The sequence below is a fragment of the Lichenostomus cassidix genome, chromosome 6 (genome assembly GCF_008360975.1).
Source record: "Lichenostomus cassidix isolate B80296 chromosome 6, HeHo_3.0, whole genome shotgun sequence".
NCBI classification, from domain to species: Eukaryota; Metazoa; Chordata; class Aves; order Passeriformes; family Meliphagidae; genus Lichenostomus; species Lichenostomus cassidix.
Window position 1 is genome coordinate 1,868,929 of NC_139487.1, and position 18,369 is coordinate 1,887,297.

The 18,369-nt window shown below is 45.0% G+C and overlaps 1 long non-coding RNA gene across 1 annotated transcript; it reads right to left on the bottom strand.

The window, feature by feature from the left end:
• Nucleotides 1–1,194: 1,194 nt before the first annotated feature.
• LOC146435031 (uncharacterized) lies at nucleotides 1,195–3,832 on the bottom strand. The gene is made up of 3 exons (XR_014853055.1): nucleotides 3,730–3,832; nucleotides 3,103–3,236; nucleotides 1,195–1,391 (listed from the first exon to the last, which is right to left on the bottom strand). It is a non-coding gene; the product is annotated as an uncharacterized LOC146435031 (long non-coding RNA).
• Between the last annotated feature and the right edge of the window lie 14,537 nt (nucleotides 3,833–18,369).

An 18,369-nucleotide genomic window follows, 5' to 3' on the forward strand; every position in this document is an offset into this window, starting at 1 on the left:
ATTCTGAGGGATTAAATTAAAACATGCCTTTCACATCTGCATGTTGGACTTCTGAATTCCTGATAGTTTTTACCTGGTGTCTGTTGCACTTTTCAGCCGACCAGACCCAGAGCATTTTCACCTTTGTCACGGCTCAAGGGACATCCTCCTCAAATGGAGGACAGAGACAGTTCTGCTGTGGATTTTCCAGGTGGAAAATCTTTTCTCTGCCTTGCCCCACCCAGAGCTGGCTCAACCTCCACCCGAAATCCAAAGGTATTTAAAAATACCCAATCCCTGGCATCTCCCGCCCTGTGGCTTAAACCAGTGTTTGGTATTTCCACCCCAGGTGGCACCACTGCTCCTGTTACTGTGAGATCCAAGCTTTGCCAACCTCGCCCATGCCAACCACAGCCACTCACAACCCCTGCAGTATCAAATCCTGCTCTTATCCTCCTCGGAACACTTTGAGGATTATGATCACTTTCCTTGAGCCAGCGCAGGAGAGGATTGGCTGGGCTTGGAACAACTGCAGACAGCAAGGAGAGTCAAACGAGGCTGAGGCCACCAACTGGCTCTTGTCCATCTCAGGGGACTTTGGATCAGGTCCTGAGCAAATCCCAGATGCATTTTGCTTCAAAAACATTTTCCTAGATTAGTTTTCCAGTCCTATTACATTTTCAGAGACTCCAAATATTTTTGGATGTGAAGATATCCATAGCAGAGGGGTTGGAACTAGATGATCTCTAAGGTCCCTTTAATCCTAAACCATTCTGTGATTCTACGTGGAGACCTAGAAATAAATGTAAAAAAAAAAAAATTAAAAAAAATTCAAACCAGTGAAACTCCTTTGTCTCTATCTTATTTCTGACTAGCATTTTCAAAACACCTTTTCCAAATCAGCTCTGACAAAGCAGCATTACCATTTTCTGCGAAACTCTCTCTGGGGTGTGTTTACAGCACGCCTTGCACAGAGAGAGGACGGGGTGAGGACACATCCCACCCGTGGCAGGGGCTCTGAGAAGTGATTTTGGTGCTCTCAGCTCAGTGCCTGGGCTCCTCACAGCTCCAAAGTGCCCCGATTTGGCACAGAGCTCAGTGTTTGCTCGTGAGGCGAGTGGGGAGCGAGGCTGAGCTTTCCTCAGCCACGGCTCCCAGCCCTCCCTTCCCTCCACACTTCATTCATTACCCAAAGAAAAGGGAGAAAACCCCCAAATCAGGCTCACTGTCGAGCTATCCCTCCCATTTCTGAGGACGACTGCCAAGCTAACACACAGATGATTTTTCTTGGCATCTTTATTTTTCGATGATGTTTTTTCAACGCTTAGCATTAAGCTGAAATATTGTTTGCCAGGGATCACTGCCCATCAGGTGCTTTATTACAGATGAAATTAGATTTCTTTACAGTTGCACTGGAAGAGGAGAGAGGGATAATGTGAGTAGCTTTTTAAAACTGACAGTCATTCCAGCAAAGCAGGAAAAAACACACTGCCCCTCCCTAATCAAAACTGTTTCCCTTCTCCCTCCCAAATTAAAATTTGATTTAAATAAATAAATAAATAAATAAGGAAAAAAAAAAAACCAGCTAAATGTATTTATAGTATTGGGAATATATTTTTTCCAGCATGGATATTTTTACTCCTACAGATTTAACCATCGGTTTGCTCGTTTTCACTCAGCAAGCAGCAGCAGCCCAAATCCCACAGCTCTTTACAACAGGATATTCCCAAGGAATATCTTATCCAGGGAAGGGAAAAAAAAAAAAAAAGCAATACCACAACCCCAAAGGTAAGTTTTGGGAACATTTGGTGCCAGTGAGACAAAGCTGGTTGCCGCGGTGCGCGGCTGGCAGAATTCCACGCGATCCTGCCTGGCGCTCCGCTGTGCTTCCTTCTCGTGCGCAGGGAAAGCACAATGAACCAGCCAACGTTGGCTCCCACACAAAACATGTTAACTTCGGGACATGCCAGGCAGCTTCCCAACCCGTGTTCGCTTTCAAAAGGGCAGATTTATTTTCAAAGGAAACTCCTTTCGCACGTTTCTCTCTGAAGCGGCTTTAAAAGGGTTTGGTGGGGACTGGGTGGGGTTTTTCTGGAGGGGGAGGAGGTCGGAGAGATTTTTTTTGGACTCCGATCCGGGGAAGAAGCCTGAATTTTGCACCTGCATAACGCTAAAGGCAGAGGCTGGATAAAGCTGTAAATTGTTTAACAGCCAATCTGGAGAAGGAGCAGCGCTCAAAAACATAATACCTCTGGAAGGCTGGAGGCAAGATTCATTTAAACAGTTTTCACTGTCATCGATGTCACCAATTTGAAGCTTGTCTTGTTTACCGGATGAAGGTTTCACACTGTGTCAATGTTCTGCCAGGATTCGGCATTAAAATGAGCAGTTAGTACAAGTCAGCCATAAACATGGCAGATCTGTTAGACTGGCAGAAGCCACCGCGAGCTCCCTGGTGCAGCTTTTAAGCACTTGGCATGCTGCTAGCTCAAACTGGAGAGGGGGCTGTGAGCATCATTTGGGCCTGAGTGCAATGCACTTGAAATAATTACTTTAATCAGCAAAAGTTAATTACTTTAAATCATAAATTAATGGCGGAGCATTTGGCAGAGCCTGATGTGTGTGGCGAAGCTGTCAAGCAAAAATCACAGGTGAACCTGCGACCCCTTCTCAATATCACTGGATGAAAGAAAGGAGCTCACCTACTGTGCGTGCCACTTCTGCCACATTAAAAAGAACTCTTTGTAACAGGAGAACAGCCACCTTAAACTGTCACCTATAAAAAAGGGACTATAAACAAGCAGATTGCCGCTAAGCAGGTGCTGCTGGAGGAGTTGGCCCTTGATAATAATAAGATCTTAAAATGGCATCTGCCTTTATTTTATGGCACAATTGGAAAGATGGTTAAAAGTAATAAACCCAGCTGATATGTTTTATGAGTTAGTAGTTAGCGGTGTTTGTGGGGGAGGAATCCAAGATTTGGGGGGAGATGCTGAAGGCTGGGAGCAGCCTGAAGGCACATTGAGGAGAAGGGAGAGGGTGTGGGAGCCACGAGGGGACAGAGCTGGGCTGTGGCTCCTCATCCCCAGCCCCACACTCCTTAGGTTGCATTTCTTATTTCACCTGACAGCCACTGCCAGCTTGAGGCAGCGCCATGCAAGAGCCCAGGAAAGCAATGAAAAACCTTCTGCAATTCTGTCCTTCGTAGCTCCTTAAGGAAGAGCAGTGCTTGGCTTGGCTCAGCTTTATGTCATTGTCTAGGAAGACAATGTGCGTTTCATTAAAAAACGTTTGGAGTCTTTAGTCTTTAAAAAAAAAAAAAAAAAAAAAAAGAAGTTTTTGCTTATAATAAACAATTTCAAGAGTTTGCCAATGAAAACAGAAAGATAAAGCAAAGCTACATAACCACCACGCCCAGCTCTGAGATCACTGAATCAGCTCCTGAAATGCAAAAGAGGGGAGCAGAGACTATTTGGAGAATATTGAAGTTGGTAAAAACACCTCAGAATTTAGGAATATACCATAGGGTTAAATCCCTAAAAAAAAAAATAATTGGTTTCATTTGGGGGAAAGTGAGAATGTTTGGACTTAAGGTCATGAGGATATTCATGGCTAAGGCCAGATATGTATTTAATACACACATTAAATATTAATATAAATAATAACATATGCATAAAATATAATTCATTTTCTAAATTAACTTTAATTACAGAATCAGACTTTTCAAAGGAGAGAAAAAGCCCTGGGTACCTCAATACTCTGAATTTTGTCATGATGATCCAGCAATCCCAGTTTCATAATGTCAGTGCAGTGAGGGCACCTTGCAGTCTGCTCAGAGCTCTCTATGACACCTAAGGAGAAAACAAAGGTGAAAAAGTGTTTTATTGGCTGCATTCAATTCCATGAAGTATTTCCACATTTTATAATACTGAGTTTTTTTACTTTTATTTTGGCTGGGAGTGGCAAATTATCAAATTTTATAGAGTTACTGTTCTAACTCTGTCTAATGACCCTCAACAATACAAAGAGTCTGATATCCCAAAGCCTGCAGCTGCTTTTTTCCCCCCAGACAACCTCCTACTGAAATTTTGTCCCTCTCCAGCGTGGAAGTGGAACCATCAGGAACTTCTTTTGCCAACAGCACTGTGGAAAACTGTTGATTTAGGCTGTGCTGAGGTTTGCTCTGCAGCTCAATAATTCACAAGTGTCCAAATGAGCTCTGCATTGACAGCATTATTGGTGCCCCTCCTAATCCCACAAAACACACCAAACCATAGAGCAGCATTTTGATTAAATTCCTCAACTTTCCGTGATCCTAGACGCTGTTTTATGCATGACCTTGAATGCACATAACCAGAAATTTTCAATTCACAGAGACCTTCTCTTTGCAAAATATGGTAAGTGCATCAGGAGCGGGTGTCTAAGTAACAGCATCCAAAATTTAATCAAAGATTGCCTCGGACAACTGCAGAAAGTCAGGCTCTCCCTCAGCGAAATAACTTGCCAGAATACTCATTGCAGAGGTTGCCAGAGAGGTGACTGAATACAGAGGCTGAAATTACTTCCCTGGGCTTTCCTTTGTTCCACAGAGGTGCTAAAGTTTTTAATATTCCTGTTTATGATAGATGTCCTTTTAGTGCGGAGCAGGCAGGGTCAGGTGTGGTGGCTCCTGGGGTTGGGACCACAGTGGTGCTGAGGGCAAAACATCCCCTTAAGTGCCCCAAAAACAGGGCACCACTTCTTGCTCCCCATGGCACTGTCTGTGTAGTTTTCTCTCTGCTCTCGGGTTGTGGGAATCTTCTCAAGGAAGCACCAGAGCAAACACAGGTCCTGGGGGGACTTGATGAGGGGGTCACTGCCACCAGTGCTAGCTTTTCCATATAAACAACAAATTTCCATATAAAATAACAAATTTAAGCAAATTTAACTGTACAGCCAGCTACAATTAAGTCACAGCAGCCCAGGTGAACACCCTGGATGCCACACCAAGCTCTGCCCCACAGCTCCTCCAGCCAGTGCCTCCCTAAAACCAGCAGATCCAGTTTTCCCATCTCCAGGACAATACAGCCTCAAAACACTGAGCGTAGTCTGGAAGGTGTTAGCAAATCCAAGGGAATTTGGATTTCTTTACGAGCTCCTCAACACATAAAATCGCTCATGCTCTGCAAGAAGCTGGTCTGCTCATCTGGCACGGAACTCCCGCAGGTTCAGGATGCAAAAGCCGTTTGGAACAATAAGCTGGAAGGCAACAGTTTGTATTGCAAAGCCTCGGATAGCTTAAATATTTACATCTGCTGGCCCCAAATCTCCGCTCTGCACCCCTTTTCCCAGGCCCTGGCCCTGGCAGGAGCTGAGCACACAGTGGCACTGATGTGCAGAGCCAGGCAGCTGCCAAGGCACGGAGAGACCTGGAGCATCAGAGCAGACAAACCCTTCAGCCAGCAGACAGCACTGAGAGCAGCAACCTGGAGGGACAGGGATGGGGAGCATGGAACTGTGCTCTTCCTCAGTGATTCAGGGATGTTTCATCCACTTCTTTATTAGTATTCCACCCTAAACAGGCATTGAAGCAACTGGATGCTAAGAAAGGATGGACTTAGCAGAGCATTCTTTTTTTTTTTTTAATATTTTTTTCCTCTCCTCAGCACCCAGGCTGTTTCAAATTAAAGAGAATCCGGCTTCAGGAGTCAGTGCTATTTTAATCATTCCAATGTGTCCAGTACAGGAGATGAACTCAAAAGGTGAATATTAAAAGTAGTTGTGGAATTCAGTCATTTCACGAATGAACACATAATAGCCAAAGGCAAAACCGGAAGGCAACTTCACTTCCAATCAGTGTTTTCATTTTATTGAAACCAGATTGGAATTCCTGGAAAGAAGCCTACATATCACATCTTTAATACTAATTTTCATATACTCCAGTAAAACTGTCAGGGTGAATCAGTTGCTGAAGAAAGCTTCCTGTATAATTTACAGATGTACCTCCCTGTAGCCTGCGATTTCGTCCTGAATCAGAAATGTGGTTTTGATCACGCTCACAGATTTCCTCTCACCTGCACAGGTTTGCCTTGGCTCTAATTTGATTATTAAAATGGGATGTTTCATGGCAAAGCTGGTGATAAAAGTGATCCAGCTGCTGTGTACCAGCCAGGCTTGACTCCTGTGCTGCTATGCACCTCGCAGAGGAGCTGCATGTCTGTACAGCAACACACAGCCCCAAATCCAGCTCTGCAGCACGAAATAACACTGGGAAACCAAACCTCCCCATCTATTCGATTAAACACCTCCCTAAAATCCATCAAAGAACCAATGAGTGGCATTTCCAACGGGAGATAACTCCAACCCTTGGCTGGTGGCTGTAAGAGCCTTTCCTCCTAAGCCCCACCATAAACCCAGGCTGGGTGTTTGAAGCAGGGGCCAGCGGGGCTGGGTGGCCACCAGCCACCGAGGCTGCTCGTTTTGCACTGATAGCTGCTCTCTTTGTTTCCCCACGGGCTGCCAGGCTGCCAAATCCTCCTGCCAAATCCTTTCCCTGCAAGCTCGCCGAAGAAAGGAGGGAGAGAACACTCGGGAGAGCCCCCTGTATTAATTCCCTCAAGTGCTGCATTATTCCTGTCCTGGGGTCAGCAGTGGGATGTGGGGTTGTTGTAGGACTACTCCAGCTTTAGGAAGTGTCAGCACTTCCATTAAAGCTCCATTAATCTGAGGTTTATAACTCATCTCTAAAAATTCACTCAGGCTGCAGAAACTTGGCAAACAAGGAGTGTGTTGTGGGTTTTTCGTTGTTATCCCCCCTCTGTTGTTAAAAAATCCATGGTTTGGCTGCTTTTTAAGCATCTTTTGACACGAGCATAAAATGTTTATTAGCTTTAGACATTTTCGTGCTTGTAAAACTCAAAATTGTCTTCATTATAAAAAAATGAAATTTAAGGAAGCTGGAGGGCATCTCTGGAGACTTTGACACAAATCCTGATGAGGCCACATGTATAAATCAGAGTTTTCTTGTCTCAGACCTGTCTCCACCCATGTGCTTCACAAAACCAGGGCTCTGCAGTGGCACAGGGAGAACTAAAACTCTCCCCTGGGAATAGTGAGGCAGTAAAAGTGACCAGGTGAACTGGTCAAGCCATTGACAGGAGGTGGTGGTTCATCCCAGCCTGCTCCACAATTGGGAAAAGAGCCCACTGGTTCCCTCCCCATATTTCAGCATCACAGCCTCCAGCCACAGGTGAGAGAAAAATCTGAGCAGAACTTTGAAATCTGGTATTAAATATTGCACTCTGTCCTTTAACCATCCAATTGTGGGGAAGAAAGGAGAGAAAATGCAGGAAAATAGCTGAGGAACCAGTGGTTAGCCAGTCAAATATCACAGGCAGTGTGTTCCTTCAGCCAAAACCTCAGTTTGGCTTTTTGGGGATAAGAATATGTTGTGTTCTCACATTAGGAGTGGGGTGGTAGTGCCCTGGCACCCAGATCTCAGCACCTTAAAACACCAGGATGCTGAGCAGCCCTGCCCCAAAATAAACCAGAATATGCCCAGTCCAACTCCTCTTTATATTTGAAACTCTGTCAGCACTACCTCCATCAATCTGTGATGTTTTAATTGTTTGGTTTTTTCCCCCCCAATATAGGATGATTTTCTTCTTTTCATTATTAAAAAAAAGTGCCTTAAAAATGTAGCAGCACAAGTGGGTTAATGCAGGAGCCTCTCACCTCCAGAGATGTGGTTTCCAAGTTGGATTGTCACAGTTTCAAAGTTGTCACATCACATGCCCAAGGCTCCTTGGCACGTCTGGATGCAGCAATTCCATCTCTGGGATAAAGGGATGGATCATCACAGGGCAAGGCTGCAGCACAATGCAAGAAACAAGGTTAGGAATTACATAAACTTGGAATATCCAAGTTAGATTCAGCCCTTTCTCCAGTTAGCAGCTACATCCAGCAGCATCCATGTATTTAAAGTATAGGGGAGGTGGGTAGAGGTGTTGTTTGCTTGACATCCTGATGGGTTTGGGATTTTAAAAACACACATTGAGGTCTATTCCATCAGCAAAGCATGTAAACACACCCTGAGCTTCCAGGCTATGCTTAAAAAAAATTGATATCTGATATATTTTAAATATTTATTGTTCATCTGGCAAAATTAACTTTGAAAGGTGATGTTTTTTTTAGGATGCTGAGGCCCAGAGTGGTGCCTACAGCTGGATTTTGGGGTGTTGGGTAAGCAGCTCCCCTGAGCACCAAGGGTGAGTCACTGCACTCCAAACCAATAACAATATTCCATATATCCCACTGGAGCTTTTCCCTGCAGTGTGTGATAAAAGTCCCAGTAGGTACCCAGCACTCCCTATGGAGTGGGGAGGGAAAAAAAAAAAAAAAAAAAAAAAAGAGGAAGATATTGTTTATTTCTGTCGTGACAGAGGAAAACCAAGATTTTTTAGCATCCCCAGACAATTATCAGGCTTGTCTCTCATTGCCTGACTCTGCCTTCTCCCAAACCCAGACTTACAGATTGATCCCCAGGGATTGCTTCCTCTACAGGCTTCCAGACATTCTTCTAGAGTTACTCCTTGAAAAGACCAACCCAAAACCTAATTTTCCTACTCATGCTTCTAATTAAAAATCCCCATATCCAGCCTGCATCAACCTTACACATCCTTTTTCTGCATTATTTTCATCCCTCTGAACAGCTTTTCCTCAGGATTTTCAGACCTGGAGGAGTGGAAAATTTGCCTTCCCAGCCCCTCTCTTTTTCCAGTATTGCAGCAACATCAACTTTGAGCAGCTCTCAGTAGATGGATGGAAATTAAAATAAAGGCATTTGGAGTACAAGAGCAAAAACCCCATCAAACCCAAATCCTTCAAAAGGCACAGACCCAGAAATATGCCTTAAACAAGGAAAAAGGATAAATGCTAATTTGTGTTGCTTAAATGTAACCAGAAGTATTTTGCTTCCCAAATTTCCCATTGCAATGTGTGAGATTTCTCTGTATTTGGTCTCTTTTCATACTTTTCCCTCAGGTCCCATTGCAGATCCCATAATTTCCCAACAGCTCTGGCTGTGTGGATGATCCCTCCAACCTCATAAGACAACTGTTTCCTTTTGCAATTTGCTGAACTCCATCACAGATCAAAAATGTCACAACTGCATTTGAAAAGATGAAGTTTTTTTTTATCTCTCTCTCCCTAAAACTTACACAAAGCAATCTGAAACTTCGAAACTTTGAAACTTTTTTCTACGTGGGATGCTGAGTTATCAGTGACCAGCCCATGATCCCCTGGGGAAGGCAAGGACATCTCCAGCAGCAATCCAAGGGCATTTGGTGCAGGACAGCCCTGAGCACCTTCTGAAGAAACCAGAATAAAAGAAGAAACAGGAATATTTCTGTGTAATAACACGGAAAATACAGAAATCCTCAGAAGTTTAACACAAATCTCTAACCCACATAATTCACATCAGTGCTTCCAGCAGCAGTTTTGTTTCATCAAATCATAAAAAAGGAACCCAAACCCGAGAGGGATCAAGAAGCACCCTGAGGAACAAGAGTTCAAGATTTCATTTGGGCATCAAAGCTCACAATGGCTAAAAGGATGGATCCTGGGAAGCATTTTTCAGTAGTGCCTGGGTATAAAGCAGAGGTAAGACTTGGGATCCTAAAATACAAGCTGAGGACTCCTCTTTCCTGGCAGAGCACCAAACCAGCAGATCTGTAACTTCCAGCATCATTTTATCACTGTGGATTCCACCAGATGAGGCTTCCTGCTGAAAGAGTTGTCATTTTCTTGGAGGCTCTGGAAGCAGAACCAAAAGAATCTTCAGCATGGACGGGAGGACTGGGGAAGCTGGAGAAGGAATAACTCTCGAAAAAAAGCATGAAAAGCAAACAGGAATTTCTTGGTTAAAATCATGTTCCAAGTCAGGTTTTCTCACCTGAATGTTGGAGAAGCAGACAACTCCCATTCCTTCTGTTTTCCTGGGAGACAAAGAGGACACTGGTCAAGGAGTGTGTGTTGGAGTTGTGTTTTTGCCAGGGGCAGGATGTGGCAGGGACTGTCCTCCTGCCCCAGCTCGGCTCCAGCCTCGATTCAGAAGGTGATTCCTCTTTCACCAGGCAGGTGGCATTGGAGGACATCAATGCCTTCCCCAGGGAGTGATTTGGAGGACTCATCCCAGCAGGAAGTAATCCATTGGGATGAGGGGATGTGCATGAGCCCAACAGCATCCCCCAGCTGGTTACACTTGCAGGATTCCTTTTTTTCAAGGACTGAGAAGCTTTGGCAGCCAGCAGTGCCCATAAAATCCCCGTTACACAGGACAGGGAGATGAGAAGGACACGCTGCCACCTTCACTGTGTCCTTCAGCGTAAATTACAAACCTCAAGAGCTGCTTCTTCAAATTCCAACTGGTTTTTTCTCCCTTCATTTTGGTTTCCAGTGCCTCAAACAAGCAAGCCTGGGGCTGGCAGCGAGCATTGTGCCTTTTGGAGCAGGATGAGGAAAGCCTTTGTCCTGGCTCTGGAGGGCAGCCAGAGCAGAGGCCTCTGGATGGAAAGACACGTGCCTGGAGAAGGCAATATTTTGCCATATTTTCCCCCTTTTGGTTAGCGTCCAATATCACATCTCAGGTCATCTGGTGCAGACAATTAAAAAGAAAATCCCACAAACACTGGGAATTGTTGTAGAAGGCCAGAAAGAAAAATAGGAAGAAAAAAAAATCAATTTTCCAAGAATAAAACCTCTCTCGAAAAACGTACCCAAACAGCCAGCACTGAGCACTGTGAATAAAATTATCAGACTCAATAAATATTTTATGCTACCACTCTAATTGCCAAAAAAAAAGTTAATTTCTGAAGCAAAGTTTCTTTTTTTTTTCCTCATCTTTATTTTCAAACCCTTAACATAATGACTGAATGCCTAATACGGACTCGATAAATTTTTAAAAGCTTTCTTTGAAAAAAAAAAAAATCTTTCAAAGCTGAACTTGAGCAGGAGACCACAGGGAAGTGTCTAATCTTTAGTCGGACGCCTGGCACAGCCCCGCTCCGGCCGGTGCCAGCATTGCATTCTGACAGAACAAGTGTTGCATGAGATGTGAAGGATGACTCCGGTCTGCCGAAAAACCCTGGAGCAGGTGTTCCTCATCCTCATTTGCAATGGAGCATGGCCCCTGGCTCAGTGAGCTGGAGCAAATGCGCTGGCAGGCCCCATCATGTACCTGCGTGCTGAGATGCACTAATGATAATGGATGCAGGCCTATTAACCAGCCCATTTGTAATGGCACACAACGCTGATTGCTCGGGGAGTGAGTCAGCGCCTTTCCAGCGGGAGCAGGGCATGCCGGGAACCCATGATCCTCTGGGCATCCCGTCTGCTCGGCTGGCTCTACAGCTCTGTTAGGCTTTAGTTAATGATACAAATGAATACATGATCTGCTACATGATTATACACGGGGATGCGGCGCTGTGGGCAGCGCGGGGTCTTGGGATCCGCGTGGGTTTGAGCGTTTCCCTGGCTGGGCTCAATCTGAGAAACACCACCTCCATGGGAAAGTCAAGGGTCCGACAGGCTTGCCTAAGCTTGGGGATTTACAGAAAGCTGCTGCTGATCTTTGAGTGAGTTTTTTGGCGCATCTAGGGAAAAAAAAATACGCCCGGCTTCTACCCTTCATTGCCTCGCCTTCCTTGGGAGGGAAAATCCTCCAAGAATAACCTTTAAAAACACACGCCAGAGCTTAATCTAGGTTTGTGCTGCTCTTAAATAACTCCTCTGCTCCGTTTTCCATAAATGACTCTTGCTGAAAGCGCGTTCCTGGTTTGTGGAATGCCGAGGGAGCTCAGAACGGACGCTCCCGTGAAAAGCACTCGTTAATAAATAGATCACATTACTTGGAGGTACTCCATTCCAGGGCCAGCTTAGCTAAACAGGCCCTGTTGGGCCAGAATATTGCAATCAGCAAAATACACTGTAATTATTATTGTAAACTCAAGGCCTGAATTTGCCAGGCCCTTGGCAAACCCCAATAAGCTGCTTACACTGCCGGTGCCGAAGCAGCTCTTTGGATTCCTCTGCAAAATGTGCAAAAGGGCTCTTTTGTTACATTTTTTGCAAAATAGGTGGTTTGGTTGCCAATCTGGTCCAACAGGCAAATTTCTCCAATTATTTTCCTTAATAAAATGGGGGTTTTTGCCCAGCAGACAACACAGGGAAATAAATGAGAGAGATGAGGTCTTACCTACAGTTGTAACAACCACTTTGTATAAGTGCACCTCCCTGTGCAGTGCTTCACAATTGAAGCTGTGTAAGCAGAAAAAAAAGACAATTTGTGCACATAAATTCCTGCATCAAAATTATCTGGCACATTCTGGTGCCTTTTCGCCACTCCAATAATGCAAACAACTAGAAATAAAGCTTAAAAGTTGATTTAATTAATTAGTTGAGCATCTTTATGTCTAAAAGCAACTATATCCCATCAGCCAGGCTGGATCCAGCATTCCTAATTTTTTTCTGCTTTTCCCATGGCAGTCAAAGATTTCAGTTTGAATTACCATTCAGCCAAAAAAAATAAAACAACCTAATATAAAAGAGGCATATACACATCACGCAACACAGTGGTCAGTAAAGGCCACAAATAAATGTCCACACAGATATAAGCAAGAGAAAATAATATTACAGAAAATTGGGTCTGCTGGTCCAGGAAATATCCTGTTTTTAGAGTTCATAAAGAATGTGAGAAGAACGAGGGACTTGGCCATTAAATGCAACATCCCAATATTCCCAATTATCCGTATAAAATTTTGCTGTTCTGATTTTGCCTTTGCTCAACTCGTTGCTTTAAAAACCAAACTTGGCAACCCAATCCCCCACCCCCAAGTCCTCACAACCCCCTTTGCTGGCAGCCATCAAAGGGGCTGGAATTTCTCTATATGTATTGTACAGTATATTTCAAAGGAATTTTTCTGCCATGCACAGTATATCAATACTCAATGTGGGAGTAATTTAACTTCTTAATTTATTGCAGCAGTAACAGCATTTTCAAACTGGTCATAAAATATTCTTGTACTCTTCTAATCTGGGTTTTCAATGTTCTATAATGGGAATTCTATGAATAATATTGGGAAGTGAGAGATATTTTATACGGTATCTCTAAGGGAACAGTGTTATTGCATAAAAGTTAGGTGACATGGGAGAGACTGATAGAGGTGGTGTTTAAAAAAAATTTACCCTTCAGGATTTGTCACATGAATAATAATGATTTAGTGACATTTTTCCTTCCTAAAAATCAAATCTGCTCCAAGATAGGGTTACAAAAATATGTTCTAATTATGGATGGCTCTGAAGCATAGAGAGCAAACACAGCAAGTATCAGCTATCTAATGGCCATTGCAAACGAGCCAAATACCCTCTCCTGCCCACTTTTGAATATATTCTGATTATTTTTGGTATCTTGCTATTATGAAGGCCCCAGTGAGATCAAGGTCCTGCTGTAGGACATGCCTCAAAAACAACAGGCACCTGCTGGAAGGATCTGCATTCACCTCCCACAGCAGAGAGGAGAAAAGAGAGAGAAGAGGGGGGAGAAAAGGAGTGGAGAGAGGAGACAGAAGAGGGGAGAAAGGGGATCACTCTCATCTGTCAGGCAGGGCTGGAGGTGGATTTCCCCCTAAAGGAGGGTCTGCAATGAACCAGGCACCGAATCTCTCAAATCTCAACCCATGCTGCCTCTTAGGAAGCAAGATGAAGATGTTTTCTAACCAAGGGATGGAATATTAGAGGTGTCTTTCCACGGAGAGCTGCGTGGATGCCCAGAGGTCCTGGCACTGTGGTGCTGCAGCACTTCCAGCAGTGTTTGTCCTCCCAGGAGGTTGATTGTTGAATTTCCTTCCAAGGGTTTTTGTCCTCTGATACTCCCCAGAGGTCAACAACAGCCTGTCTCACACCTTTTTGACTGGCACACAATTTTGTTTTGGCTGCAAAGAGAACTTTGTCCTTCCCCTAAATCAATGTTCAGCCCCGAGCTTTCCCACGTTGCAGGGTGGGCATTGCTCCAGGGGGCTGAGGGCTGGCATTGCCTCCTCTCCCACTCCATGCCCGCTGCCAGGAGCTCCAGCCCCGAGGCAGCACCCTGCCCTCCACCATCCTGCACACCCAGACCCCAGTTTTTCCACGAAAGCTCCGTTTCCTTGCATTCCTGGAGCAGCAGGTTTCCCGTTATTGTACTTTCTGCTCTTCAGCACTCCTGGTGAAATTTATTGTTGTAAAGCGCCCTGAGCACACTGGCAGGGAAAGACAATTACCCAGCATTTCCAGCCTCGGAAAAGTGTAATTGTGATATATCTGTGTGCTACCTTCCAATACAGTCCTGTGGGCTGGGTCTCATCTTTCCAATTCCACACGGTTGTCTTGATGCCCCCTGTCCTGTTAGCCCTGCAGGTGGGGGCTCTGCCCAGGCTCCTGCACTTCAAAATAACCTTTCCAGAGTCAGACACAAGGCAGGCCTTGGGACTGAGGCACAACATGCAACGGAGGAACCATTATCATCAGTATTTCTACTCATTTTAGTATAATTCAATTCACATAATTTAGATAAGAGCTTTTCCTGAACCTTGTCTGTGGTGTAAAATTAGAGGATGCTGGGTGCTTTTTGATGGAACTGTTTTTCCAGGAAATATCCACTCATTGAACCCACAGCATCAAAAGCTCAGCAACAGTTGAACCCAGTTGTCCTGTGCCTTTATTTTTGGCTTGTGACCCAAAATGAGCCAAACCCCAGCTGGAGCAGATGTTTCTGGTCTCTCTCAGCAGCTTTCCTGGGCTGTACTAAAAGCTCTCAAACCAGGGATGAACCAGCAGCTTCTTCCCAGCTTACCCTGATGGTGAAGGAAGCAATGTTTGGGGTCTTGGTGGCGCTTGGAGGTCAGGGAATGAGCCTTTCCAGGGCAGTCACACCATGTAGCTTTTTAAGATCTGAAAACATCAGTGCTGAATGAACATGAAATGCTGTCCCAAAATACACCATTTCACCCTTTCTTATGTTTTTATTTCCTGCCATTTGGACATTCATTGGGAACTGAAGCACACTGGGACATGGCTTAGAGATGGATTGGCAGTGCTGGCATAACAGTTGGACTCAGGGATCTTAGAGGGTTTCTCCAACCTAAACAATTCTGTGGTTCTGGAGTTAAAAACAATTGCACAAGAATCCCATGGGATTTGCCATCCTGGATTGGTCCAAAGGTCCAGCTCAGCTCCCACAGACCACACCCAGGGAGGGCTGGAAGAGCCAAAGCAGGGAGCAAGGTTTCCTACAGCTGTGCTCTCAGTTCCCAGAGATTTGAGTAACAAACTCTCCTGCCCTGATAACTTTTGGCCCAGCTTTTAGTCCCAACATTTTCTCATGCCTCTGTCCCCTTGCAGGAGCCACCTTTGACCCTCCTTGTATCCTCATTCTATACCCAGCTGGAAGCCCTGCAGGTATAAATATCCTATATACTCTTTTTTATTCATTTTTCCTAATATTTCTTCCTATAATTCATCTTTTTCCCCCTTTGACACTGCCACTGAGCCCTGACTGCACAGGAGTGCCTGGATACAAACACCCAAGACCAGGCCTGACCACCCCTAAGCTGATCTCTCCATTCCCCATAATCATTAATTATTTTACACAAGAAATGCCAAGCAGCTGGAAGCTCGGGAAGAATCGGTTATGAGCTGACTTGAGAAGGATGCAGGATGGATGCAAAGGGCAGGTGGCAGAAATCCCACATATTTTCACCATCACAGAGCTTCACATCAATCCAGTGTTTTTTTGCGAGACCCAAAGCACGCCTGCTGCTTGGTCTGAGACATGAAGGATCTCGTGTCTGCTTTTATGTGTGTTAGCCCTGCTGAATTCTCCTGACTGTGAGCACAGCTGGGCTTTAGTTCCCTCTAAAGCTGACCAAAGGCAGCAGGATTTCCAGCATCACATCCACGGCTTTGCTCGTGTGCACACCCAGATTTGTACGAGCACACATATGGAAATTTTTCCACCAAAAGAAAAAAAAAAGAAGTTTCCAGGTAAAAAGAAGCCTCTGAGGTTACCAACAGTGCAGGTTAATTGACATTTTTTCAGTGTCATTGCTTGTGCCTTCTGGTATAGATAAGGCTGAGAGGAATAATAATTTCCCTGCTTGGCTACCCATTTCCAGAGCTGATGGTCAGTGGCAAAACATCTGGAGCTCAGTGAGAGCTCCCTTGAAAAATTAAGAAAACTCCGGATTTCTAAGAGTTTCAACAATATGTTTCAAACAACATTTCAAGCACAAATAAATTACTTCTTAGACAAAACAAAACAAAAGCACTTTTTCAAGACAAAAACATTTTCCTGGACTGCATCCAAGCTTTGCATTTGCCAAAATTTGAAGTTATGCCCGAGGGAGAGCAGAGTACCTTTGGCACATCTGCTGAAATGAGGAGAACTGTGTCTCTGGCTATGGTGAAGGAGGAGGAATGTAGCAACTTAAGCCTGCTTTTTTGGGGTCAGGAAACATAGAAGAAGTGATGAAAAACAGCCCAAAGCAAGAGGAGAGCGATTTCGTTTCTCTTCCATGAGGCTGCCTCAGTGGCTCAAGGGAGGGGGGGAAAGAAAAGAGGGAAAAGCTGGGAAAAAAAAAAAAAAGAATTAACAGAAAACTGAGGGTGGCTTGGCTGGTGTGTTTGGGGTTCGGGTTTTTTTTTTCTCCCTTTCCCATCTGCAATGGCTTTTGTAGAGATATCAAAATCAAGAAGAGAGAAATCGGATCAAAAAGCCTGAGCAGATTCGCTTGTAGCAGAAAATACTGTTGGCACCTCTCCTTAGGTAGGCCGAGGACCACACGATTCCCCGCTATTGTTAAAGCGGGATTTTCCTTGAAGTCCAGCTAATCCATTAAGGGAGCAGCCTAGCAGGGGCAATGGGCCAAGACCCAATGCTCTGAGAGCTCTGCAGCAGCTCTGCAAAAGCAGCTGGAACAAACGGCGTGGTGCTGCCGGAAGGGTTGGTGTCTTATCCCGCCGCACAACACAAAGGATTAACGCGCTTATCTGGGAGCAGCAAGTGAGCCCCACGCCGGCGCCGCCGCACAGCCACTTATAGGCATCGCTTAGTGGGCAGCAAGGAGGAAAAAAGAGGGGAAAAAAAAATAAATCAATCAGCAGGAACCCTGGGGAGCTTGGGAGAGGGAGATTTGGAGGCTCGGCGGCTTGGCGCGGCGTGGAGGGCAGGGTGGTGAGGGGAGCTGGGTACACGAGAGCCAGAGGGGCCCCTGGTTCATGAACCTGTCACTCTAAAAGCCTGTTTGTGCTTAGCCAGTCTGCTGGAAGCACATCTGCTAATATCCGCTAAAGAGAAAAATGGTGTAGGGAATATGTGGATGTCTTCTCCGCCTTGCTTGGGAAGCCAAGGAGCGAGGGCACGGTATGCTGCTTGGGGGAGGAAACAAGGAGAGCAAGTCCTCAAAGTACTGGGAGAAGCTGACAGGAAATCACAAGTGTTTTCTGTTCTCAGCACGGGGAGTGAGAGAGGGGAAAAACACCCCCAGTCCTGCTCAGCATCCTTATTTGTGCCTCTTTCAAGATGTCCAAAGGGTGCCACAAACCTGGGCCTCGGTGGAAGGGTGGAAACACTCAGGCACTTTCATGCCTCACCTCATAGCCCTGACATCAGCACCTGGCACTGGACAAGATGTATTTTGACAGCCTGACAAAAGCCCTTTCCAGGGAGGATGTGATGGTAAACGCATGGCGGGAGAGCACTTGCACCCATTTTCCAGACGCTCCAAGCCAGCAGAAAAAGCCAAGCAAGAGCAGCTCCTGCAGACACCAGGGTGGAGCTGCAAGGACAAAGCACATCCTGTCCTGCTTCAGAAGCACCCAGGGCAGCTGCTTCCACAGCTCCTGGCTGAAATGTTTCTGACAAGGGAATAATTTCATGTTACATTGACCCCAGAATTTAAATGATAACCAAAAACCCCTAAAAGGCTAAAATTAACAGCATGGAGGCTGAAGTAGTAGAGAAAAATTTATGGAGAGAAAAAAAAAGAGTCTACAGTCTGGAATCACAAAGTTTGTTTATTATTAGGGGTGGTTTTAAAGAAACTTCCTGACAAGGATTTGGGGTAAGCAGCAGCCATGACCAGAGGGCAAGGGAGCAAGAAACACTCATCTCTTTCTCTGCTTGCTTTGATAAATTCACTTAGGAAAGTGAGAATTGTCAGGAAGTAAAGGAGAATCCCCCAAGTAACAAAAGGAAGAAGTGATGGGTTTGTGCTTTTTTCACCAGAAATATTGTATTTGAAATCTGTGCCAACCAGGAGAGTGCCAGGGGTTTGGGATAAAATTGGAACCAAGTTGAACATAGAATAAATAATTTGG